This window comes from Acanthopagrus latus, chromosome 17, assembly GCF_904848185.1.
Source record: "Acanthopagrus latus isolate v.2019 chromosome 17, fAcaLat1.1, whole genome shotgun sequence".
Classification (NCBI taxonomy): Eukaryota; Metazoa; Chordata; class Actinopteri; order Spariformes; family Sparidae; genus Acanthopagrus; species Acanthopagrus latus.
Window position 1 is genome coordinate 2387255 of NC_051055.1, and position 13372 is coordinate 2400626.

Consider the following 13372-nt stretch of genomic DNA (forward strand, 5'->3'; position numbering starts at 1 on the left):
AAGAATCAAAGCCCTATGTAAGCCATGCTGCTTCCTGAACTGGATCCAAATTTTGTATTGGTGATAACTGGATTAGGTGAGACCTTATGAGCACTTATGGGGAGCTGTGAGCAAATCATAGAATGCAGAGAACAGGAAGAAGATGTTATCTCAGTGTCAGCCCAGGGTGGACAAGCGTCAGTACTTTCATCGTGGATCCAGTATAGACAATAACAATAACATCAATAGGTAGAGGTAGAACTAATTCAATGATGTAAACACATGTGGAGGGAGTAACAATGAAAGTAATTATGTGCCAACACAGGGCACCAAGACATCTCAAAGTAGGCAGGCCATGAAAGTATTCCTTTACATCAATTAAGATTAACAAAACGCCTGCATGTATGATGTCCATTATGAGTTAGAATGATTAGGTTATACTGATGCAGTGACAATACATCACTTTATGAAAAGTGTCAGACTTCAATGAAACCCTACCCTTTGACTAAACAGAAGGTGGTGGGATTAATTGTTGCCCACGGCCGTCAGGTCTCTTCCATGCGGATGGATGATATGAAGCCTTTAGCCTCTGGGACCGAAGAGAGTCTCTTCCTACCTCCATCCTTCATCACGATGACAAGCCTGGCAGGGAATAGCAATGAAGGTTTGAAGCCTAGGTTGTAAAGCTCCAACATCACCTCCTGGTATGCCTGGCGTTGTTCTACCACCTCCGGAGTGGTTTCTGTGGCTTGCCCCTCCTGGCTAGGGCCTCGCCTATGATCCTCTCCTGGTACCTGTGCAGCCTGATATGACTGGCCGGGCTCTCTGCCCTGCTTTGGTTGCTTGGATAGCATGTGGTGAGCTCTATCACATTCTGGTGGTGATTTCAGGAAGGCTTTGCCAAAAACTTCCCTGAGCAGCTCTGCAAAGAAGGTTGTGGGCCGCGGCCCCTCCACTGAATTGGGTATGCCAACCACTCTGATATTGACTGGCCGACTCCAAGATTTAAGGACGCTAACTTTAGCTAACAACTTAGGTAAACATAACTTTCCGAGTGTGGTGTGACACTGTGGTTTGAGTGTGGTCCAATTTGAGTGTGGTCCAATTCGAGCATTGAAATGAAAGCTTTAAAATCACTGGAGAGGGCTTGGCGGTGTTCTTCCAAGAGCTTAGCAATGGCCACCATGCTAAACTTGTCACCTGCCTTGTGTGAGGGACTGACCTTAGCACCTGGTCTTTCACAGTCTCTCTGGTTGCATACGTTGACATATTTTGGTGGTGTGTCTGTCAACAGAAACGAAAACACTCGAATATTGCTGCTTTGTTGTGACTGCCGGGATCTTAAAACATGAAATTGTCAATAGCTGGAGGAGCGAGACTCGGCATGTGTCTACTCCATCTCAGCCAAACTGCTAATGTCCATGCATGCAGTATCTTTGAGGTTATTCTGGAGGATATTCTGAACAGTATTTGTCATTGTTTTGGATTGTTGTAATGATAATAAACATACATTTGCATAAAGCAAGCATATTCGTCCACTCCCATCGTGATAAGACTTGAAACAAATCTCTTTAAGGTCCATTTACAACAGATTAAATAGCAATTCATTTGTGATTTATTGCAAGTTAATTATGGACTATCATGCGATTAATTGCAGTTGAATATTTTAATTGACTGACAGCCCTATTTAAAATATTTTAGCTGATTATCCATCCATCCATTTTTCTTTCACTTATCTGGGACACTCAGACTTCCCTCTCCCCAGACACTTCTTCTAGCTCCTCCGGGAGGATCCCAAGGTGTTCCCAGGCCAGCCAAGTGACATCTCCAGCGTGTCGTGGGTCTTCCTCGGGGTCTCCTAGGACTGTGTTTCCTAGGACCAGCGGTGCTAGGAACCCTATTGTAATTGTAAAAAATGTATTTAACTCCTGCTAAGGGGGCACTATGACCTCTGCCAATGCGTTTTTGCCTATAACTCCCACACCATACGTCACACATTCAAAAATCCCCAGATTCACTGAATGGCGCAGGATTGCTTTGCAATGCATTCTGCCTAGAAAGTTTTTTTGTTTTGTTTTGTTTTTTCGCAAAATTGCAATCGCTGGAAAACCTAGTTTTTCAAACTCCTCCTTGGGATTTTGTCCGATCTACGTGAAACTTGTCACATACACTCTTAAGCTGGACCTGATTTAAAGTGATCAAAAGAATTTTGCTTGGTCAAAAAATTCTCAAATTATTAACAAACAAATTTCTGTAGCTAGCTATAAAAATGTACACTGTTTGATATCTCGGTCAAACTAAATGCTGTTAACACCAAATTTGAGATTCTTGGTTGCCATGAGACTGGGAAGGGATGAGCCGAATTTGGTGAATTTTGGCCACCAGGGGCGCTAAAACTATGAGAAGTTTATATTTCTTGAACGGCTACACCAATTTTTATGAAATTTGGTCGGTATGATGTAGGGTCAGTCCTGAGGCCATATCTTGAAGGTGGTCATGACTGGTCAATGTGGACGTGGCATATTACAAGATGAAATACAAACATTAATTTCAGCCAAATTATTATCAGAGAGCTTTGAAATTTATATTGTACATATAGAATAGGACACAGTTCTTCCATACAAAAAATTGCACATGTACTCCACTAGGTGGTGCTATAATGGATGCATGGTGTTTTTGCCTGTAACTTCCACATTTTAAATAACACAACACCGTATATCCATATGTTCCCTGAATAGAGCTGTGTTTTCTGGCGTAGGACACAGCCACTTCTGCTGCACATTTCGTTTGCAATTTACTTTTTCCAACTCCTCCTGCAATTTCAGTGCCATCTGCCTGAAACGTTGCATAAGATCTGTATGATGAAAAGTTGTCAAAAGAATTTTGGCACTCCAAAAAATCTGCTAGGTATAACCAAACAATCTTTTTTGCTAGCTAAAAAGCACATATTGTTTCATATTTCTGTCAAACTAAATGCTTTCAACATCAAACTTAAGTAAATTGTTTCTCAAGTCATCTAGAGGCTCTGTGCCACATTTGGTGCAAATTGGCCGATAGATGGCACTATAATGGATGTAAATGCGTTTTTGCCTTTAACTTCCCGAATAGTGCTAAATTTTCTGACATAGGCCCCGCCCACTTCTGCTGCACTTTTCCTTTGTTAAGTCATCACACACTAACTAACATAAATGCATTTTTCCTTGTCACTCTCAATTTTTGTTGCAATAATAGAAATGTAATGAAACAGTACTGATGTGGGGACACTCCTGAGGCCAGCTGTAGCTCAGCTCAGCGGGTAGAGCAGGTCGACTAGTGATTGGAAGGTCACTGGTTCAAATCCCAGCTCTGGGCAGGGCTGAGCTGCATGTCGAAGTGTCCTTGAGCGAGATACTGAACCCCTAGTGAGGGCCCTGCGATGAGCTGGCGACTTATCCAGGGAGTACCCTGCCCTCGCCCTGAGACAAGGCTCCAGCAGCAACACCCTGCAACCCCGTGGAAAGGGATAAGCGGTTTGGACAATGACATGACATGACATGACATGAAGCCTTTTGTTCTTCCAGTGCACTTCCCATTCCAGCCAATACCACGGCTCAGACTTTGGCCTGTGTCCTCACTTTTGCCCGAGCCCATCATCCTTTGGGGCAAACTGCGGGTACGCGGGGTCCCAGTCGCATGGGTGGGCTTGGCCCCCGTTCATAACCGCTTGCAGTTCTAGTTTATTATTGCTATTATACTAATATAGACCACTCATATAAGAGCTCCCTGGGCAAATAGTTAGGTAAGGAACTCAGTGTTCAGGTCACAAACTCTGTCCTTCACTGTAACATGACCAGGATGACATAACTTATCTTTTAAATGAGGGCAAACTCCTTCTCTCAATTCTTTGCCAGTCCTTCCTGGGTTTCTGTCCATCATGTGTTTTGAAATCCCCTCATTTTCTGGTATCCTGTCCAACAGCCAGATCTCCATAAAACACAGTAGAATGCTGTGTTGATTTGTTAATTGTACCTCAAATAACCAACATCAACCACTGCCCCTTCCTCTGTGGCCTCGCTTTCTGGTGGTGTGCTTGAAGTAGACATCAATATAAAATGCACCTGATGAAAGAGGTCACAGCTGAAGAAACTCCTACTGACTATAAGTGATGAGAGATGGGCTGGGTTTCTTTCTGACCTGTAGTGTTTGAGCGGCTATTCAGTTGCTATTTAAAGCCACAGAAGGCAAACCAATGTGTGATTGTTGAGTGCAGCACAATCATTTTGTCAATGATCAATCAAAATGCCTTAAAAAACATATAAATGTGAACCACTAAAATAATTCAATGAATCCAGGTGATCCCCTTGGTAAAATCTGTATTTTAAAGAGAATATTAATTGGAACAGTGCATGACAAGTTCTTAATTAACTCTAATGTGCTTATTCATTTCCTTTCTTTTTCTTTAATATTATTCATGGAAGCATAAAGCTGGTCAATGGGCTGATTTCACACAAGGGTGGAAAGATAACGTCACTGCTAAATCTGCAAAGGAAGCATCATACATTATACAGATCACTGGGAGGATTATAAAGGGTCATGGGAGCACACCTGAGCAAGGCCTGGCCACTAATGCTGAGCAGGCAAAGCTTAGCCACTCTGCCGCCATCTCTCAACCCCCACCAAAAAAGAAAAGAAAGAAGAAAACCCATAAAACTCTGGGAAATTCCCAGCCCTGTCATGTGACAGTGTAAAACATAATACTATGTGCAGGACTATGACTGCGTCCTGAGTCCTGAGCTACAACAGCCCAGATGTTTGAGCAGGCATCCAGGAACCCTGGCGAAGTCATTTGCTTGGAAAATAGGCAAGAAGTGTGTGTGTGTATGTGTGTGTGTGTGTGTGTGTGTGTGAGCGATTGTGTGCTTGTAAATCTTGCATAGTGAGGACCGGAACATGATTTTAATCTACAGATTGAGGACATTTTTGGAAAGTGAGGACATTTTGGCCAGTCATCAGTAATTCATATTTTTTTCAATCAACATTTTCCAAAAGTCTTCAACAATGTTACAAAGTCAGAAATGTCATCAAAATTTTCCCACTGGGTGGAGTGTAAAATGCATGGGGAATCTGGCTCACACACGCACACACACACACACAGAGCAGCAGAGCAGTGATGAACTATGTATTGGTGAAGCTGAAGCACGTGAGCAGGAGAGACAGCTTTGTGGAGTTTCCATTCAGCCATGTCATATTCCCCAACACACTCTGTTTTTCCACAGCTCCTTTCTCTCCTTACACTGTATTCTCTGTCCTCTGCTGAGGAATACACTCCAAACTTTATTTGGCATCCCATCATTAGCTCCTTACAACATTTTTGTAGATTATTGTATTTGGTACAATGGAACAACCTGCATCCCAAGGACAATTATTTGGTTAAATTTTATCCCATATCCGTCTTATTCCTAGCCCTTATGGTATCTTGCATTATGGGTGTGACTCCCCACATGTCTAGTCATGTACCCGGAACTGGCATTTTCCATGGTAGCAGGACACTAATCCCAGCAAAATTCATCAGGCCGACATACCATGTGGATGATGAAACTTTGGCAGTGCGCATGGCCAGATGAGTGTAAGAGTGAACCAAATAACCCTGAACTAAAAACATAAACCCAGATCTGGGCCAGATCCAGCCCACCAGAATTGTGACCCAGATTTGGGCCAGTTCTGGTTTATTTGCTTTGTTCTTGGCTGAGATCTGACCAGGAGCGAACTGCCCAAGTCCCATCATTCCACCCTGGCCCGATGAACTTATCTGGTCAGTTTCAGATCTGATCTTGCTTCACCCACTTATTCAACGTCTCTAAAGCCTTGAAAGTGTTTTGTCACACTAGTTCTGCTAAGTACCACATCATAAACCCATAGCAGATTCTCCAGTAACCTCCTCAATGACCACCCCAAGATGCCCCAAGTATACTTTACTTCCTATCACTGTTTACATTACTTTGCAAATTAGCAATTTCGAAAACAATTCTGCTGGGAAAATTTTCTCAATATATCAGGATGATGTTCACAGCAACTGCAACTTTTCCGGGACTGACTGGTGGCAGCCCTGTTTGCTGCACTTTTGATGTGAACTCCCCTCAAAGAGGTCAGTCAGTCCCTTAACAACTGAGAGATTGCAAAGTGACCTCAATCCAGCCTGGTGACTTATCTAGTACACTGCAGTGGTGCTGTCTGTACTTGTCTCTGATGAGTGGCAACAAATCATTGTTCTAGCAACCAAGGGGGCCTCCACGTGCCCCTCGCTGTCCTACCTTCCCAGACAGCTCCTCAGTCGTCAATGTTGTATCTGTTGTTACCCTGTGGGATGGGTTCACCAGTGTGGTTCCTCTGTGAGGAAATTTCATGCCAACCTTCAGGGGAGCAGGGCGGAATTTCATACCAGAGTGAAGACGGATAACAGATCAAAGTCAAGTGTGTCACCATCAAGTTTTATATTTAGTTTCAGTCAAATTTATGCATTTATTACACACATTTTTCTTTTCATGGTCTGTTTAAACATGTGAAGCTTCATTATTGAGCATTGGGTTTGATAAGTTACATCATTTCAGTTTCCCGTGAACATTTAACGATAGTTTTCAATGTTCAAACGAAATAATTATCACATTGTGGGTTGATAAATGATAATTTCTCAATCAGCATATCAATGAGTTCAGGGAAATTATGAATAAATAAATGCATTCTACAAGTTCAAACAGTTCCTGTGCCTTAGCATGACACAATACACATAACTAATGAAGAAAAAATAAACAAAAATCCAGAGGAAGTTTAAAGTGTATAACAGAGGCTTTGTTTGCACAAAATAAATAATCAGGATATCAGAAACTGAACCCACGTAAACCACAAAACCAGCTGTTAGTTTCTCCAGAGATGATCCTTGAAATAATACAGTGATCATCCAGCAACTGTTTGCCGTCAGCTTCAAAGATTTTTAAACAGGTGTAAATGACAGGACTTGTTATAATGTATGGCACAGACAGCAGATGATATAATGACAGGATAACTGCAATAAAATCTGATCTTCATATTAAGCCATTCATAAATTCAGGTTAATCAGTATGTATCAGTATAATTTCCAAGTGTAGGTCTAAACTATATTCCTTATATCTTTAATCAGGTAAATGTCTGAACTGATTACACTTACCTTGGAAAATATGTGGATTGGGTGGTCCAGATCATAAAACTAAACACTGTGATTAATATCAGATGGGCTTCTGGTGGGTGAAGTAATACATCTCATTAAAGTGGAAAACATTACATCACCTGCACTATGAGAAGCAATATAAGTGCACCTCTCTGTTAAAAGAGGACTGTGCAATTATGCATGGTACGTCAGTTTAACTTTATTGATTATTTTAATCTCTCCACATGTATTAGTTCTGAGTTAGTATTACAAAAAAATACCTATATATTGGCATTTTTGGCAGAAATTCACCTGACGCCCTTATGGCTGTTAAAGCCGACTGATAGCTGTTCCAGCTGTGATCAGATGCAGTCCTCATCAGAAAGGGACATTGCTTCACCTGACGCTTCAGAGTAAAAGACCTCTAAATTCTCTTAAAACACATTTTTGTGTTTCCTTTCTCCTCCCATGGTGTATTCTTACCTCTCCACAAGTCCTCGGTGAGAGGGAACCTAGAAATTACGGAAAATAAGCAAATGAGGGAAACGTGGATGCAATTTAAGAAAAATTAGATGTACTCATATACTTGCACAGATTGCATGTTGTGAGAAAGTTGACAGAATGAACTCAATAAGAGCCTTGATCCTCTCAGTCATCATCTTTTGCAAGGCTTCCAAGGACATTACCCATATGAGCCATTCATGTGGCAGCTTTAGATTAATGCAAAATCAGACGTTCAACTGAGCACACTTCATTAGTAGAAATACGGGCCAGCTCCAGCATTGTCCATGACACTACTGCCTGTATGCACACTTAACCAGCAACAACCAACACTCAACCCAACCAACTGTGAACAGAGATATAGGAAACAATAGGGGCTTTAACATTCACCAACCAGCACAAAATAAATAAAATATATTCCATGATATTTCACTGGTGAAAATAATACAGTGTTAGTGTTAGAAACTGTAGGTGTGTTCACCTTCATGTCAGTGGTTTGTGACAAGTAGACCAAGTGGAATAGTGATGTAAGCACCTCCCACTGTTCCTCCCACTTTATAAATAGAGGCTTTCACTAGACTGAGTGTGCATTGGTGCTCATCTGAGTTGGCCACGTGTCTTTGAGAATCCCTGGATTCTAAAGTTTAAATATGATGAGGAACATTTGATATAATTTGCTAAATAGTAGCGCAATTGAAATTTCTTCAGCTTATGATTATTATAGTTTGAAACTGTATGACTAATTTGTTTGGCCAAAATATTGTGATTTGTTTCTTTTCTTTTAGAACCATGGCAATCAAACAGGAATCATTCTAATCCCAACATTCATATCACTCTGGTTATAATAAACAAATGATAATTGAGCAATAGCAATAAACAGCAACACAATGCAACAAAATACTAACATTTTTAGGGACACAAGGCACCTGGAACACCTAGGTGATGAATAAAATGGCGGATTAGCAAGCAAAAATCCCCTTTCAACCTTAACCTGGTTTCAGTTTGCTACCTGCACCTGGTCTGTGAGGCAAGGAAGGTAGACAACCCAGAAGTTGTCTCTGCTCTTATAGTGGGGGAAGTACTGATCCAGGGGTTATGGACATGACTTTATTTACATAAGGTCTGAAGAATTGGTGGAACGAAGGCTATCATCCCATTGACACCGCAGTGCAAGTCAGTGACAAATCTCAGGGACATGTCAGCAATGATATATTGCAGTGGTCACTAATACGGGGTGCCATGTGCTCCAGACCTGGGCCTTTAATTGATAAAATATTGAGAGACTATTACATTTTGACAAAGCATTTCTTGTTGTGTTGAGAAACACTGATACAACTGCTAAGTTCAACATACAGTATGTGGCAATCGTAATGCAAGTAAGACATTATAGTAGTCTGGGTCTGGTTTGGGAGATTTTTTCCAACCTAAAACTCTTTGAACTTCAATTGAATACCCCTGATCTACTGTTACATTTCCATGCAGTTTAAGACAAATTAAATGAGTATTTAGCATGCTAGCTTAACCAAGAGAGCATCACAACACATCTCACCTGCACAAAAGCTCACCCACTTTGCAGCTACATAAATCATGCATCTATTGTGTGTCATTATCATAAGTCTCCATGCAACAACAGGTAACCTGGAACAATGAAAACTGTTTTCATAGTCTTTCATAGTGCTTTAATACCACCCAGACTAAAAGGATGAGAAAAATGGCTAATGCTGTTTTAATACAGAAAAAAAGAGACAAATTCAATATCTACTGTAAAATAAGAAGCAGGTAATTCTAATAATTGTCATGGTTCATGTATTCTATGTCTTTGTGTTGTGTCTTTTGTTTTATGTTTAGATTTCCTTGTCCTTTTTGTGTCTCTTCAGTGTTCCCCTCTGTGTTCTCTCCACTATGTTATCCCCTCTGTATTGTTCCATTCCTCCTTTCTTGTCTGTCTCCCCATGTGTCAGTATTGTTTCCTTCATGCTTATCTCCTCTGTGTCTTCCCCTCATTATGTGTAATTTACCAACGGTCCCTAAATCAGTTTCCAGCAATTCAGCACCTGGCTCTAGGAGGTGAGCTAACCGTCCTCCTGCTGCTAACACTGGGCGAACCTCAGTAAAGGACCTGAGCAGTAGGTGATTTGTTAATTTTTTACAGGGGGAGTGGCCCAATGGCAGCACCACCCTGCCCCGACACACCTATGTACACCTCCCAAAGGACATTGTTGCAGGACGCTATAACAATATTAGTGACATTTCAAATCCTACAATTCCATTTAATCCAGTTATCTTCCTTCTCTCCCCACTACAATTGTGTTTTTATAACTGTATTAAAGTAACTAGTGCAGTGCCCGTAGGAAATATGTATTCCTATAGAAAAGTGGGAGGTTAAGTAGCTTTTTCATGGATGGCCAAATGAGGCTGCGTTTGAAGGTGGGACATCAGGGATATTTAGGTTTCTTGTGAAATCCGATATTCAATACAATTTATACAATTTTTGATTTTGCCATTATATTTCACCTTAAAAACTATTTACCTGGTATCATTATTTTCAGCACAACCTCATGTGTGTGACTATACAGTTATGTTTTTATTTTGACATACTGCATTAACACAATGTACCTAAAATCACAAAAAACCCATAAAATCTGAGTAGAAAAAGTTATTTTTTTTTGTTTTACTATGAAAACCACAAATATGTTTAACAAACCATTTTTTATTACTTATAATGCAAACATAAATTGTTGCTTGCTAAATCTGTGCATATATTTTAAAAATGTACAATGTTATATGTAACTATTTACATTTAAATGCAGGCAATGCTCAGGTCTGCCTGAGCTCCTTCCAGCTGAATGAAAAGCTGCACTGCTGGCTCCACATTCAGCATCTCCTCATTGTTTTGACTCAAAAAACTGACTCCACTACACACTAAAAACACTTGAAACACGCTAAATGTTACAAATCTCTCAACTCTCAATACCACTGTCTCTATCGCTGTCTCTACACCGAGCGTCGTCACCTGTCATTCATCTGCCTCCGTCCCTCCCACAACTTCCTGTTCCTCAACAACCAAACTTGCTGCTTGGACACTTTTGTGACAAAAGCCTGTTTTTGCCATTTCGTCCTACACCAGACACAAAGCAAACGTGTCGGCAATGTTTGCAAAAAAGCGTGGCGAGCATTATTTACCCGAAGTCCAGTTTTGGACCTGCCGGTGCATCGGCGGCTAGCAGCTAGCTACACATGACCATCCAAGATTCCATTTTGTTGTCCGCGCGTCTCCGGATCTCCTCAGACAGAAACAGACTTGGTTGGGACTGATTTAGTCTCATTAATCCACAACAGGCAGTTTAGATGCACAGAACGGGACCGAACTGATGATATGAAGCACAAGTTGGGCTGTGAACAATGACAACAAATTTGTCATCATAATAACAGCTTTACATTGCATCCCATTGGAGTTTAGAACTGGGTTATCAGCAGGGGGCTTTAATTTGAAAGTAGCAACCGTTTTTAGCTTGCCGACTCAACAACAAGCAGACACAACCAAACAGCTACAGATATCCAGGAGATGCTACCAACTCCACCACCAGTCAAACGCCTTTCTAGATGTGGGAGATCTGTCACGTTACTCGTTTTCAAGTTACATGAGTCAAGTTAACAGAAAATCATGTTCTTTTACAACCATCTTAAATACAGTTTTTAGTGTCAAATCGCTTTTGTCCGTTATGTTATGGGAAAGTCCACCATATTTTCGCCAGCCAACGTTGGCTAGTAACGTTAGTAGTAACAATGTTTACCTAGCAAGAGTGTAGTAGCTAGATGTTGAATCATAGCATCAGCTAAACATCAACAAGTCTAACGGTAAAATATAATTTTCCTCCTGGACAAAATTATTAGTGAGTCACATTTCCTTTCTTTCTTTTCTTCCCCATAAAAAAGAAATCACTTAAACTGAGGTGCTGCCGTCTTTTCATCTTAACCTTTGACCTGTCGCCAACTGCAGACTCAGTCTGAACTAGAATTAACAATGTTTTGTCAAAGACATCTATGTAGTTGTCTAAAAAAGATGCCCTCCATCAGAGAAGTGCAAATCCAGGTGTCATGATCCTGGGTTTTGTTGTCTTATTTCGCTGACCCTGCCGACACCTGCCAGTGTTTCTACATCGGCAGCCCTGTCGACATCTGCTAGTGTTTCTATGTCAGGCTGGCTGAAGCTCACTGTTGGCGGCCCTACCAACACCTGCCATTGTTTCGCCATTGATGGTCCAGCTGACAACTGCCAGTGGTTCTTCTTCGGCATCCAAGCAGACCAGCCCTGATGTTTCTCCATCAGTGTCCAGGCCAACAGCTACCAGTGACACAGGAACACAGAATGGAGAATGTACAACGCAGAATGGATGTAATAACATCTAAATACATTCTGAATGAAAATTGCAAACGCTTTTATTTAAATCTATAAATACTATGTGTGTGTCCAACACAACAAAATATGAACCTTTCTTTAATATGTGGATTATTTTTTACACTTTTATGATGATAGATATTAGTGTGTGCATTGAAAATGATTGTCATGGAGAGGTTCATTTGTACATAAATCACAAAATAGAAGGGATTCAAAGAATTAATCTTTCTGTGCCTATCCATTAATGATGAGACTGGTCTGATTCCATAAAGGAAGACTATTAGATGTGGTTAGACCTTTCACTAGGATTATTCGCCACAGTGGGAATTTCAACTAAGATTTCCTTTTAATTTTTATCGGTTACAATCCTAACTGGGATTTTACATATAGATTTAGTTTTGCGCTCGGCCAATGAACTAGCATGTCATTACAGTTACTCAATTAGTTCTCATCTCTGACAACACACACACACACACACACACACACACACACACACACACACACACACACACACTGTACTTTAAATCACATTCAGCCTGGAGCTAAACCTCTGTTTCATAGACCACCCACACCACATTCACATGTTACGCACTGACTCACAAGGGAGAAGAGAAATCTGGACTCCATAACAGACCCCACCATATACTCAAAAAAAAAAAAAAAAAAAAAAAAAAAATGGTTTAACAACCAAGGTTTTTACAACTGTAACTCACATCCACAATCAAGGGTCAGCAATCAAGGGGGGTATTTGGTTAAAAGAGTATGAGTCCCTGCATACGTACTGAAAGTAGTGTCAAAGAAATGTATGTGTTTGATGACTGTTTGGGTTTAGGCACTGGCGTTTGTACATGTGGCGTGTAACACATGAGTTGGGTCTGGCCAAGCCCTCAGCAATACTGCCAGGCTCTGAAGCCCTTTTAACATAGTGGACAGACCTTGTACATCATCATGTGATGCACAGTTACCCCAAAAGGCTTTTTTTCCCCCCATAAATTTCTATTGTGAAAGAAGCAGCTGTAAAACACTGGATACATTTGGAGTGGCATGGACCCTGTATAATTACATTATGAAAATCTGATCAATTCAGCCCAATAACATGGAAAGTGTCAAAGATTATTATACTACCCCTATTGAAGTTAGCAGAGAACTAAACTGGATGTTAGCCACTTGGCTGGCTGCTCGCTCTACAGACCTAATTTGGGAACATTTTTACAGTAGTCAAGTTTTGTACAAGAGACAAATACATTTTTTATCCCATTTGAGTTGTGTCAAGCACACAATTTAGACAGTTTATTAAAAAAATATCATTTTGCAAGTAAATAAAGTTGCAGTAA